This window comes from Perca fluviatilis, chromosome 21 (assembly GCF_010015445.1).
Source record: "Perca fluviatilis chromosome 21, GENO_Pfluv_1.0, whole genome shotgun sequence".
Classification (NCBI taxonomy): Eukaryota; Metazoa; Chordata; class Actinopteri; order Perciformes; family Percidae; genus Perca; species Perca fluviatilis.
Window position 1 is genome coordinate 18,696,899 of NC_053132.1, and position 12,395 is coordinate 18,709,293.

The following is a 12,395-nucleotide window of genomic DNA, read 5'->3' on the forward strand; positions in this document are numbered from 1 at the left end:
CAGGCGGAGCGGTCGCTTGCTCGTAACACGGTTAGGGCCTATACCATTTGTCTGGACATGACCATTACCCAAGCCAATTACTGGCTTGTGTACAGGCGACTTGCCAACACCCTAATGTTTTCCCGTCATGCCTCATGCCTGCCCCCCCCCCCAACCCCTCCTCTTACAAACACACACATACACACAAGCAAAAAGAGGGGGGGAAATAGATAGAGTGGAAGGATGGAGGGCCTGGGGCAAAACCCCCACCCGACTGACTGACTGATACAGCTAATAAACTTTCATTTAAGCTAATGTTCCCCTGTTTTCTCTCCCCTCCATTCCTCTCTCTCCATCCTTACCTTTCTCTCTTTACTCTGTATGTTTCACTCTCCATCTTTCTCTCTCTCTCTCTCTCTCTCTCTCTCTCTCTCTATTTTTTTGCTGTGTGTGCTCCAGAAGAAGGCCTCAGCCAAGCAATCGATGCAGGCAGTCCACCAGCCGGAAGCCCAGTTGGCCGAACAGCACACCACTCAATCAGTCTGAACAGCAACACAAAGGGGCTGCTGGCGAGCAACAGAGGTAGATTTTTTTTTTTTTTTTTTTTTTTTTTTTTTTTTTTTTTTTTTCACCCCTCTCTTTTTTTTTTTTTTTTTTTTTTTCTTTTTTTTTTTTTTTTTTTTTTTTTTTTTTTTTTTTTTTTTTTTTTCTTTCTCTTTCTCTCTTTCTTTTCTCTATCTCTCTCTCTCTCTCTCTCTCTCTCTCTCTCTCTCTCTCTCTCCATACAGCTGTAGATCCTATCCTGGACTGAACTCATTTCATAAATCATATACACACCGTGCAACAGCAGTAAATGTGATTCACTGAGTTTTATGTAGCGAAACAAAGCCGACTGAATCAACAACAACACATCAAACTCATCTTTAAAATAGCACGGAGAGGCCGCAGCGTTTTGGCTCACGTCTCCTCACCACTGCCAACACTTTTATCTTTGAATACTCTAGGTGCTGTGCTTATTAAACTTTCAGACAAAGCAACTGCCATGTTTCTCTTATATTTATAGCAGCTCACTGGGCTTTGTCTGAGACCACATTTGGCTCAGTGTGTACATGTGTGGTTTCCCCTGTGCTGGTTACGGTGTCAGTATGTGTTGACAGTGGACATGCTCTGTGCAACCACACTGCTCGCTGTTGCTGCACTCTCACCGTTATGCTTGTGTGCAGCAGATGCAATATGTCTTTGTCTGCGCAGTGACAGAATTCTAGGATTTGTGTGCATCTCATTGCATTGTGTATCTGCCCTTGTTAAAATATGTACACAGTATGTTTTTAAGTGTGTGGTGGAAATCGGTTTCTGCTCTTCTGACGCTTACCCGCTGCTAGTACCAGCCCGGCTCGGCTCGGCCACGGTGCCCCGTCCTCCTTTTTCCATTGCAGATTTAGTACCGCCTCATGCCTGAGGCGAGCGTGGCTGGTCGTCATAGCGACGCCGCAGGAAACTACCATGACTTAACGCGACACACACACAGAACGCCGAAGGTGTGTTGTTTTTGACTCTCGCCATGTGGCTGTTGCCACAGCCAGAAGACAAATTTTGTTTCAAAAGAAGCTGGAGGAAGCAAAAAAACCCACAGCTGGCTAAACTATTTAAAAATGGCGGGTTTGTTCAGGACACCCCCCATCTGTTGCTAGCAATGATGACGCTGTGATTAGTGACAATTCTCTCCGACCAATCAGTAGTCTGCAGGTTTTCATGTCACCTTTTGGTATCGCCTCAGCTCGCTTGGAACCTCGAGGACGGAGGTGATACTAAAAAAAGGACCTGTTGGCAGGTACCAGGCACTTTTTTTCATAATGGAAAACCAAAAAAGGCGAGTAGAGGCGAGCAGGTACCATGTAATGGAAAAACGCCATATGTCACATTATTAGCTGTGCAGGAAAAAGGCTTGCATTTCTTTCATTTCATCTTTTGAAAAGACTATTACCTTGGTTTTCTCTCCAATTAATTTCCTGCAATACAAGTTAGCCAGAACAGTTTTAACATCATATTTAGAAATGAAAGCTTTAGTTTAAGGCTTTACAGTATTTATCCCAAAAGTGAACAGGTTTTAGGGTTTCATGTCAGAAAATAATAATAATTATAATTTCCCAGACCCCAGAGTATTTTCTTCAAATGAGTTGGTACTCAATTTAGAATAATATTTAACATAGAAAATCAGCAAATCTTAACATTTAAAACTGATCAATCATGTTTAAAAAAATCTATTTAAAAAAATGTATTCATTTTGCCAATTAATGAAGCAACCATGTTACACCAATGTTCCCTTAATATCGTACTACAGTATCTATAGACACTGGTTAGTTTTATCTGGTGTAAGACCTTACAAGTAGTGCTGTCAATCGATAAAATGTAATCTAGTTAATCACTCTATGATTAATCACGATTAATCACACATTTATAATACTGGGATTTACTTGTAAATGTGCAGTGTTGAAATAAATAAATGCATGACAAACTGGTTTAAAGAAACAGATTATTCAGTTGTATTGTATCAACCATTAACATTTATTAAACAGGTGTTCAATAACAATCTTAATTTGTTGAGGAATCCATATGAACTGCAGACATATTTAGCAGTAACCAACAACTGTTACAAAGTAATGTCTGCTACAAAGTCCCAAATAGCTTACCTGTAATTTCTTTGCATAGTAACATCACAACAACTCAAGTGAATGCAACAATAAGTAGGGCTATTTTAGAAATAGAATGCCATAATGCATGTGAAGAGACAGAGGAAACAGTATCTACATTCTTGGTTAAAGATAATTACTTCAAACAGTGTGCATCTGTGCAACATGCTTCCTGTCAGCCAGTCATACAGTCTACTCTTCTTTCAACCGGTTGCTCAGGGAGACTAGCTTGTTCAGATTTTCAGATGCTAGAGCTGACCTCTTCTGTAGAATGTTGCCTGCCAAAGAGAACAGTCTCTCACGTGGCACTGTTGAGGCAGGTGTGGCCAAGTAGCTTTTTGCAATATGGGCCAGCTTACCGTATGCACCTGCTTGTGATGAAAAGTACCTTCTGTCAACTGCCTCACTTTTTCAGCGTCGTACAGTTCATGTATTTTTGTAACAGTAGTTCCCCTTGAAGGTAGCTTATATGATGGGTCGCCTGTGCTGATCTGAATGATGTCCTAAAAGCCCACGGTCCTGAACTATGTTGATGGGCCTGCAGTCTGTAGCGACCCATTTAGCGATTGTACTGGTTAGCCCCGGCTGCACTCCGCCAGTGTCGTTTGACGAGCACGGCTTGTTGACCCTGTCTCAGCCCTAGCGTCTTTGCTAACATCAGCAAAACTGTGTTTCGCCCCGAAGATGGTACTTTGAACTTGTCGTGTTTTGGTGGAAGGACAGTTCATCCCTGCAATAAGTGCACACAACTTTGGTCCGTCTCCTCTGTCATCGTTTACTCACCTTCGCCGAGACACACGATATCACTCGGAAGTGTAACCATCGGGATAACAGGAAGAGGCTAAAAAAAAATAATAACGCGTTCATTCATTTTTTTAGATTAATCGCATGTGTTAACGTTGACAGCCCTACAAAGCTAATCTTTCAACTATTTTAAAATTCAACATTTTTGTCAAAAGGGGAGCGCAAATGCAATTAACATTGCTTTCCCACCTTAATCTGATAATAATTGGTTCCTTGAGACCTGCCTCTTTAAAATGTGCTACAGTGTCTGAACAACAACATCCTGACCCTCGCTTATTGAAATCATAATCTTCATGTGCCACAAGTCAGGATCTGTTGAGACAGGTCAGGCCCCAACGAACAGCAAATCAGAGTCATCAGATGGCGTGGACCGTCTGAGGAGAAATCCCTCTGCAGAGGGACAGCAGAGACGTGTTGTTAGGGAGCGAGCGGCCTCCGTGTGGCTGTTAAGTACACTATCTGGCTCACTCCTGTCAAGGACCTTTGGTAGCTTCAGGTATGTGAAATGAGAGTGTTTGATTTGTTGAGTGCACAGCCGCCTGAAGTAGAATTGCCTCGTTATCCTCCTTTATCCACTGAACTACACACACTTCACTTCGTATACTCTTTTTCTCTCTCTGTCTTTAAAGTGCTTTTGATGCTTAAAGTGAGCAAAGAGAAGTGTCACCCAAAGGAGAAATCTCCTGGGTGTGAATTCATGTTTTTCAGAATTTCTGCATCTCGGTTTCTTCCCTGCAACCTCTAAGTTTAGCTGAGCCGGATTTCTGTGATATGAGCAGACTTCAACCTGAATCCATATAGGTGCAGCCCTGCTGTGTGCTCAGCCCTCAGAAGGTGTAGGGCCCTATGTGCTGTGTCGCTGGATATTTGCTACAGTAGGCGAGGCAGACAGTCTTAGTATTTTTTAATAAGACGGGCAATAACAGTAAATCCTACAGGCTAATCACCCACTCGCCCCTCTTCTCTCGGAACCAAACCCAGAGCGATGCAGCATTACCCTGCTGCCGTCAATTACGCCATTCATCATGCGTCTTATCTGGCTCCCGGTTTGATTGAGTGTGCAATGGGAGGCGTCGCAAACCCTGCTTTCTCCATACTAGTGTGTGTGTGTGTGTGTGTGTGTGTTTATTGTTGACAGGAATAGAAAACTGCATTTGGGGGGGATGTGGGTGTGGGCATGTGGCGGCGGGTGTATATAGGATGTATTAGGATGTATGAGTGTGTGAAGAGAGGCTGAAATGCAGTGAAGGTGTGTGTGTGTGTGTGTGTGTGTGTGTGTGTGTGTGTGTGTTTGTGTGCGTGTGTTTGTGTGCGTGTGTGTGTGCTGATCTACGGTAGTGTATAAATCAAACCATATGATTGTCCCCCACTCTGATCCGCTCTGTCTCAGCAAGCACATTTCTCTTTTTCCCCCCTACTACTGTCCCTGTACACCCCCCTTTCTCCTCCTCCTCTTCCTCTTCTTCCTCTCCTCTGGAACAGATTTGTCTGGGGGCCCCTGTCTAATCTCCAGCAGTGCCGGGTGTTGGGAGACGAGCGACAAATTTTAATAAGCAACTGGGAGCTGTAATTTAGCGGCCTGGGAGGGAGATTAGGCTGATTGATGCTAGGCTCATCTAATGGTCCAGCCTACGGCTTCTGGCCCAAATTGGTGGTAATGAAAGTTTTGTGCAAATTGAGATGGAGGAAAATAAGGCATCTTCCCTCACTCTCTCTATCTTCATTCAATCTTTGTATTCCTCTCTCTCTTCCTGTCTTCCTGTTCATTTTCTCCTCTGCTCTCTCAATATTTTTGACAAGGTGTGTCTTTCCCTCCGTCTGTCACATCCTCTCTATTTCCTCCCCGTTTTCTTTTCTTCATCCATTTCACTTTCTCTCTTTCAGGCTCTTTCTTCATCTCTGTCTTCCTTTCTCATGCCCGCCGCTCACTCTGCCTCGTTACCAAAATTCATTTGTTCCTCATCTGCTGTTTCCCCATTTCAATGTTTTATAGTTTTTCTCTGGCACTCCCGAGTCTGTTTCTGCCCCTACTAAACTCCATCTAGTAGGCTATTTTATTTACTCACACCCTCATTGCTCCCTCCCTCCCCTTTCTTGGGCCAGATTTATGTGTGTGCGTTGTTGTGTGCAGATGGGTCAGGAGGTGTTGTCAGGACAAATTCATCTCGATCTACAGAGAGATGGTACACCAGCGCTGATGACTGTCTCCCTCCACCTCTCATTCCTTGTATTCCTCCTTTTCTCTGTCTGTTCCTCTTTTTCTCCCTGCTTTTTTTCCCTTCATCCCACCAAATCACTTTCAGCTGGCTGGACAGGCTCCGTCTTCCATGTATCATTAGGCTGTGGAGAATTCCAGGCCACTTTTCATGACATGGCAAATGTGTGTCAGTATCTAGCACCTTGTCCTACTGGCAAACTCTGCCTTATTCCATATTTTTGTCAGAATCTTATTCAATATTGCAAATTCCAGTAAGTTATACCAAGCAAATCACAGCTTAGTAATAGTTAGTTTGCAGTAAGCTGTCTGAGGTTTTAAATTTAAATGTGTAAATGCATTGCTGCTCTCTGTTCCTGTAACAGCACTTTCTTTGAATAAATAAAAGAATTACAATGATAGCTTCTATGGCATAAGAGAAAGGAGTGCCAGCTACTGTACAGAAACACATACTTTATAAACAGAAAATGTAAGCAAGAAGAAATTGTATCACAAGACACTCTGTTGTGTTATATAACCCAGTGGTAATAGAAGACTACAGTACAATATGTTACATTTTGGTGTTCTGAATTATAAAATCCCCTGAGAATGGATGTAATAGTGTAAACTCACATGGGATTTCTGGCCCTTAAGGAGATCAGCCTATGATATGTGTATGTGTGCATTTTGGAGCATCGATACAATCACACATTTCCCACATATGAGTGGGTGTGTATGTGTGTTAGCCAACTATCCAGCTCCCATTCCCCAACAACAGAGCGACTGTCTTCCGGCACTTTTCAGTTCACTTTATCTTAACTCCCACACAGCTCTCTAATCGTGATATTATTTAACAACAAAAAAAGACGATGCTGTGGAACTTGTCCTCCTCCTCTCTCGCTGCCACCTTGAGTTATGCAATAATGTATCATTAATAGCTTCATTAGCATTTTTCTCCCTCTAAGGTGCTTGTGTATATAGTTCAAACTACAGCACGGATGCTCACATCATTAAACAAGCGAACATCCTGAATTCTCTCTTTGACAAAAGCGGAGCTTGGTACAAGGATGGTAATAACACCAATACACTTGGAGAGTTCCCAGCATAAAGCACGTACACGGTCCCCAAATGAGCATTCCCTCCTCTGTTCCCCCTGAAGGCCTCCTGTACAGTGTGTTTCCTAACTCATATTGCACAACGAGTGTCCTTTTGCAATATCCTGGGCAAATGTAAACAGCATTTTTTTCCAAACACAATCTGCACTCCAAGGCTAGAGAGAAAACTAGCGAGGCGACCACTTTGATGCTGAACAGCAAAGATGCAGCAGAGTCAGGCAGCTCAGCCTGTAAATGAGTGGCAACCGCCTGTGACGTTTATCTTGGCGAGAGGCAGCCCTTGTTGATTGCTCACCAAAGTCTGTGGTTGGGCTCCCAGACAACACAATATAATCTTGCTTTCCGAGGCCCGGCAACTGCCTAAATGCCGTGTGGTTGAAGAGCTGGTGTGGGTAATTTCAGATTGGATGTGGCTTCTCTCCACAGGAGCTGTTAAGTCTTTGTAAGGATCACACTCGGCTGGCCAAAGTGGTTTGTCCGAGTTGATTGTTTATTTTTCTTGGGGAGAGAGGGGGGGTGGGGGGGGGGGGTGTTTGTATGTATGAGATGGATGACAGAAACATGGAATGCGGCTTAAACCGTAAACTCGTGGGGAATTCTTAGTTCTTGGTTTCATTTTTGCAGTTGTAGCTTTAGTTTAAAATGTCCGGTGGTCAGGCGTGCAGTCATTTGGCACTGTTCAGCACATTGCACAAGTTTTTATGCAGGCCAACACGCCTAGCTGTTTCTTGGAGAGGCAGTAAGACAGGGCCACTAATAAATAAACCCTTGGGACACCAAGAACAATGGATAATGCCTGGCTGTTCCGTCTACTATTTTTTTTCTCCTGCCTTTGCCTCATTGGTTTAGATTTCAGCAGGATTTGTTTCAAGGTTTTTTAAAGATATGGAGCGATCACTTTGATTATCTACCACCTAGTGATTATCTACCTCCTAAGACACAAGCTAGTGGAGGGGGAATAATGCAAGAAACCAAGAGCGTATGAATAGCCTCTGTTTGCTGAATGCTCTCCTCCCACCTCATAGTTTTATGGCGGATGATGCTGTGTGAGGTAATAAATGGGTTGATGGAGCGCTTTGTTCAAGTCCCCCTTCATATGATAGTGGGATGTGCCTGATAGTATGGGCAGCGGAGGGGGGGGAGGTTGTCTGTTCCTCTGGCTGGTTGCAGAGATGTGATGCAGGGTGTGTGGGGGGGGGGGGAATGAGGGCTGGAGAAGGCAAGAAGCAGGGCGAGGTGCTGATGGGAAAGAGACGAATGGCATGCCAGTGTCAGAAGTGGTCATGTGCTGAGGAAAGAGTAGGGGAGAATGAGAGGGAGGATGGAAGGAGGGCTTGACTGATTAACCTGTTTACCTCCCTGAAAATGCTCCGGGAGCTATTCTGATTAAAGTTCAGTCTTTCATCTATCATGGCCATGGCTGGCTTGAACCTTCGGAGCTGCCGATACCAAACGCTGTCAAAAACGATCAAGCCTTCAACCTGAGCCACCGCCACACCCTCCAACAGCAAAGCTAATGCTCTTGACCAGTGGCTTCATTTGCATCTCAGCCTTCCTTGTCAGCTCTTGAACCTACCTCCTTATGATTCTTTCTTCGACTCTTTCTATCTCACATGCGGAGTTTGTATGTATGTCTCTCTTTATCTACTCCTCCCATTCTGTCCCTAAGCTTCTAGCTCTCAAGACTCCCTTGGAAACGGTGCTTGTGTGTCTCAGCCTTTTTCCTTCAGTGACGTGCTTACCCGAGTCAAGGCTTTTAGCACCTCCAGCATAATATGATTACACCCGTTTGGGGACATGAAACTTGTTGACGGCTTTCTAAAAATATCTCTCTGGTCCAGTCGCAGCAGCACTGTAGTGGACTGTGTGCAGCGATTGGCAGAGGCAGCGCTGCACACAATGTTCTGGCCACTCAAGCACAAATGTTAGCCCTTTTAAAAGCTTTTTCCCCATCATAGACCCGGTGTGTGTGTGTGTGTGTGTGTGTGTGGCAGTTAGGGTTGGGCCATAGACCACAGGGATATGTGAAGGCATACAGGTACAGTAGAGATGCAGCCCTGACTGTTTGAAAGACTGAGCTTCAAGAAAAACAACAGTATCAGTTGTTTCAGCAAATGCCCCAAATCACGTTTAAAGCTGCTGTAGGTAAGATTGTGAAGATCCAGGACTTTGCCAACAAATTTGAACATCGACAACTTCTCAGTCCCTCCCCCCTTTCTGCTGCAGCCCAAACCGTCTCCTAAGCCCCTCCCACACAAGGGAGTGTGACAGAACTAACGGCATGTCAGACAGACAACATTTTCAATAACTAAACACCAACACAATGTTAACTTTACTCACCAACAGTAAAACGATGCTAACTAGCAAGCTAACGTTAGCCATTTCAGCATCATATCAGACCGACCACTGTGAAAACGTTACTATCATCCTCACGAACGTAGCTTTGTGGTCTTTTGACTACTAATAACCAAGTGAAAGATAAATCATTCATGGTAATTATGTTAGCTGTCGAGAAGAAATGTGGCCACATCTGCATCGTTCTTCAGATCCTGGAGCTCACGCCACCTCTGAAAAGCCACTCCAATATTCACCCGAGTTTTGGGAAATCTTTCTGCAGCTCGTGCACGGGGAAGGGGGAGGGGAGAACGCTATATATGCGTGTACTTGCCTGAGCAGTGATTGACAGGCAGATAGACCCCCCCTGTGGCCCTGATTGGAGAAAATCAACCGGGAGCGGTGGAATTTTGCCAATCGCACTACAGGCTGTAGGTGGTGCCAGAGGAGCTGGATTTTTTTTATATTGCATAATTCATGTAGTTCTACTGGAACATAGGGTCCGTTTCAGCAAATATGACAGAAAGTTAGTTTTATAAGACTTACCTACTGCATCTTTAAGTGACAAAGCCCTCTAGCATCCAAAATTATGACCATCGGGAGAAAAGGTGGAAGTTGGGTGACGTTATTATAAATCAGTCAGAGAGGAGGTCGGGGGTGGATTGGTGGGAAGACACACCATAGGACTTTAACATGGGAGACCGCTGTTTGTTTACAGTTTCATACAGAAAGTCAACTTTGTTTTCTTTTAACCATGACCACAGTCGTCCTCTAACCTTAACCGAGTGAATATTATTGTAACCATGATGACAAAGGTCCCCTAAACTTAACTATGTACTTATTTCAATCCAAACCACGCTCTTTTCGTAACCCTTAACCATATCGTGTTTATGCCTAAACCTAACCAAACCTTAACCATAGTGTTGTCAGGTCGTAAGACTGCTTGATTTTTCCAACAGGCATCAGATTAAGAAATGCCTATATGTGTCGTCCTCTTATAAATGGTGTGAGATACCGCTTACCTACCTCTTTAAAAAAGACAGTGAGGCCTAAAACCAGTGTCAGACTGCTACCTGTCTTCTTTGCATCACAAGTGTAGAAATGTTAAAGAAATACAGTCTTGTTTCATTTAAATAAAGTTAACTTCTGCTATGTTCACTTCCGGGATTGCTCCGTTGCCGTTCCGCCGGATTTCACTCCTTTAGGCCGGATATCCGTTGCTTTGGGCTTCCTTTGTGTTGGCATTTTAAACTCTGGTGGATTTATGAGGACTATGGTTACCTGCTCCTCAGATCTCTGCAGGGTAAATCCAGACAGCTAGCTAGACAATCTGTCCATTCACAGTTTCTGATGCACGACTAAAACAACTTTTGAACGTACACACGTTCCACCAAAACAAGTTCCTTCCCAAGGCTATTTTGCTGCGGCACCGCGGCTTTTCCCGGTGCCTAGCACTGCCCAAGGGGATTGTGATTGGTTTAAAGAAATGCCAATAAACCAGAGCACGTTATTCTCCCGTCCCGGAATGCTGTGTGGACCAGCCAGACCCTCCTCTGCAGCGCCGCGGTGGAGGAAGGTCTGGCAAAGCAAAGTTTACTTGACCTCATTTCAGCACCCGGGAGCTGTCCATACTATTACCTAAATATTAAACTGCATGTCACATGGTGCAGTTTGCATTTGGTCTCCATATGGGGCTACTGGTTATTAGATGGTCATTTTTACTGGGTTTTAAAGGCTATATATTCATATTTCTATAGCTACTGAAGAATTTGAAACAAGAACATTTCAGATTTTTGTGTGGGGCCAAGTTCTTCACAGGGTCCCAAGCAACACACAACACATTTTTTTGATCAAGAACAATAAATTCAATCATGTACTGTTTGGGTTTGCTACCACCAATAACCCTTCACCACCTCCGCTCATGTCCAACCTCCTTCACGGAGAGAGAAATCCTCCTCGATTTCAGCGCATTCTCTCCAGCGCTGATCTCCTTTGATCCTTATTCTCCTCACTTCTTTGCAATGTGTGGCAGAAAATTAGGTCATTGCTGTGTTTGATCATGCTTTCACTCGTTCTCCCAGGGAGCCATTCCAACCATTTTATTTAAAAAAAAAAAATGCTTCTTTGTTTTCCTGTCTCTTTCTCTAAGCCCATCTCCATTTATCTTCCACGTTCTGTCTTTCCTCCTGCCAGTGGAAGTTGACTGAAAGCACATGGGCATCCGCCTGCCCCGTCATGCCTCAACACACCATCCTTGTTGTCAGTCAGGCCAAACAGCAAAACACATCCAGCTTTCACTAAAGCTATGCATCTCGCTCCGTTTCCAAAATCCCAAGGTCGACATTTGTTTGGCATTTTAGCAGTTTGTACTACAAGGAATGAATTTGTTGTACGTATTACCCATACATATGAGTGACAGGAAGTGGTTTCAGGTTGCTTGATACATTAGTATATCTTTAGAAAATGGAAAAGATACTGTAAGTAGGTGAATATATATTTACATTTGGTTTAGGATTGGTTGGAAAACAGGATTCTTACACACGTTTTTGTATATTTGTCAATTTTGTCAAACTTATATATACACACACAAATATAGCTTGGTTTTGTTCCATTCTGAGCTGATGACGACATTTGCACGCGCGTGTGCACATCTGTGTACACCAAAAATTAGCTTAGGGAGAGCTATTATTGGTCTACATGGACCCTAACCCTGGGGGCAACAGGAAAGGCTTAGGTGATTTCAGACAGCCTATGTGGTGTTATAGCAGCCTGTGATGGACTGATTTAATCCTACTGATGTTGCTCATAAGACACAGGAAGAGGGATAGACACGCGAGTGCGTGCACACACACACACACACACACACACACACACACACACACACACACACACACACAGTCATCCTTCAGTCATACATGTGGACATAACAGGAATTGTGTGTGTGTGTGTGTGTGTGTGTGTGTGTGTGTGTGTGTGTGTGTGTGTGTGTGTGTGTGTGTGTGTGTGTGTGTGTGTGTGTGTGTGTGTGTGTGTGTGTGTGTGTGTGTGAGGTCAGCAGGACTAACACAGTCCCCTGGCTGTTCTCAAGGTTAATGTGAGACTGACAGCGGCTGCTATTAGTGGCCTTCAGATGGTCTCCACCCCCCTTATGCGGAGCTGATTCATCCCGGTGGCAGCAGTGCATTAAGATGTAACAGCTTCACTCCCAGGTGTCACTCACCCCTTTAGACAGGGCCTACATCATAATTTTACATTTCCTATTAACTCCTATTGTCTATG

The 12,395-nt window shown here is 44.1% G+C and overlaps 1 long non-coding RNA gene across 1 annotated transcript in view; it reads left to right on the forward strand.

The window, feature by feature from the left end:
* LOC120550692 overlaps positions 1 to 12,395 on the forward strand; it is a 66,624-nt gene that overhangs the window by 41,070 nt on the left and 13,159 nt on the right. The window contains exon 2 of the long non-coding RNA XR_005637765.1: positions 439 to 561. This is a non-coding gene — a long non-coding RNA (uncharacterized LOC120550692). The remainder of the gene's footprint in view (positions 1 to 438; positions 562 to 12,395) is intronic.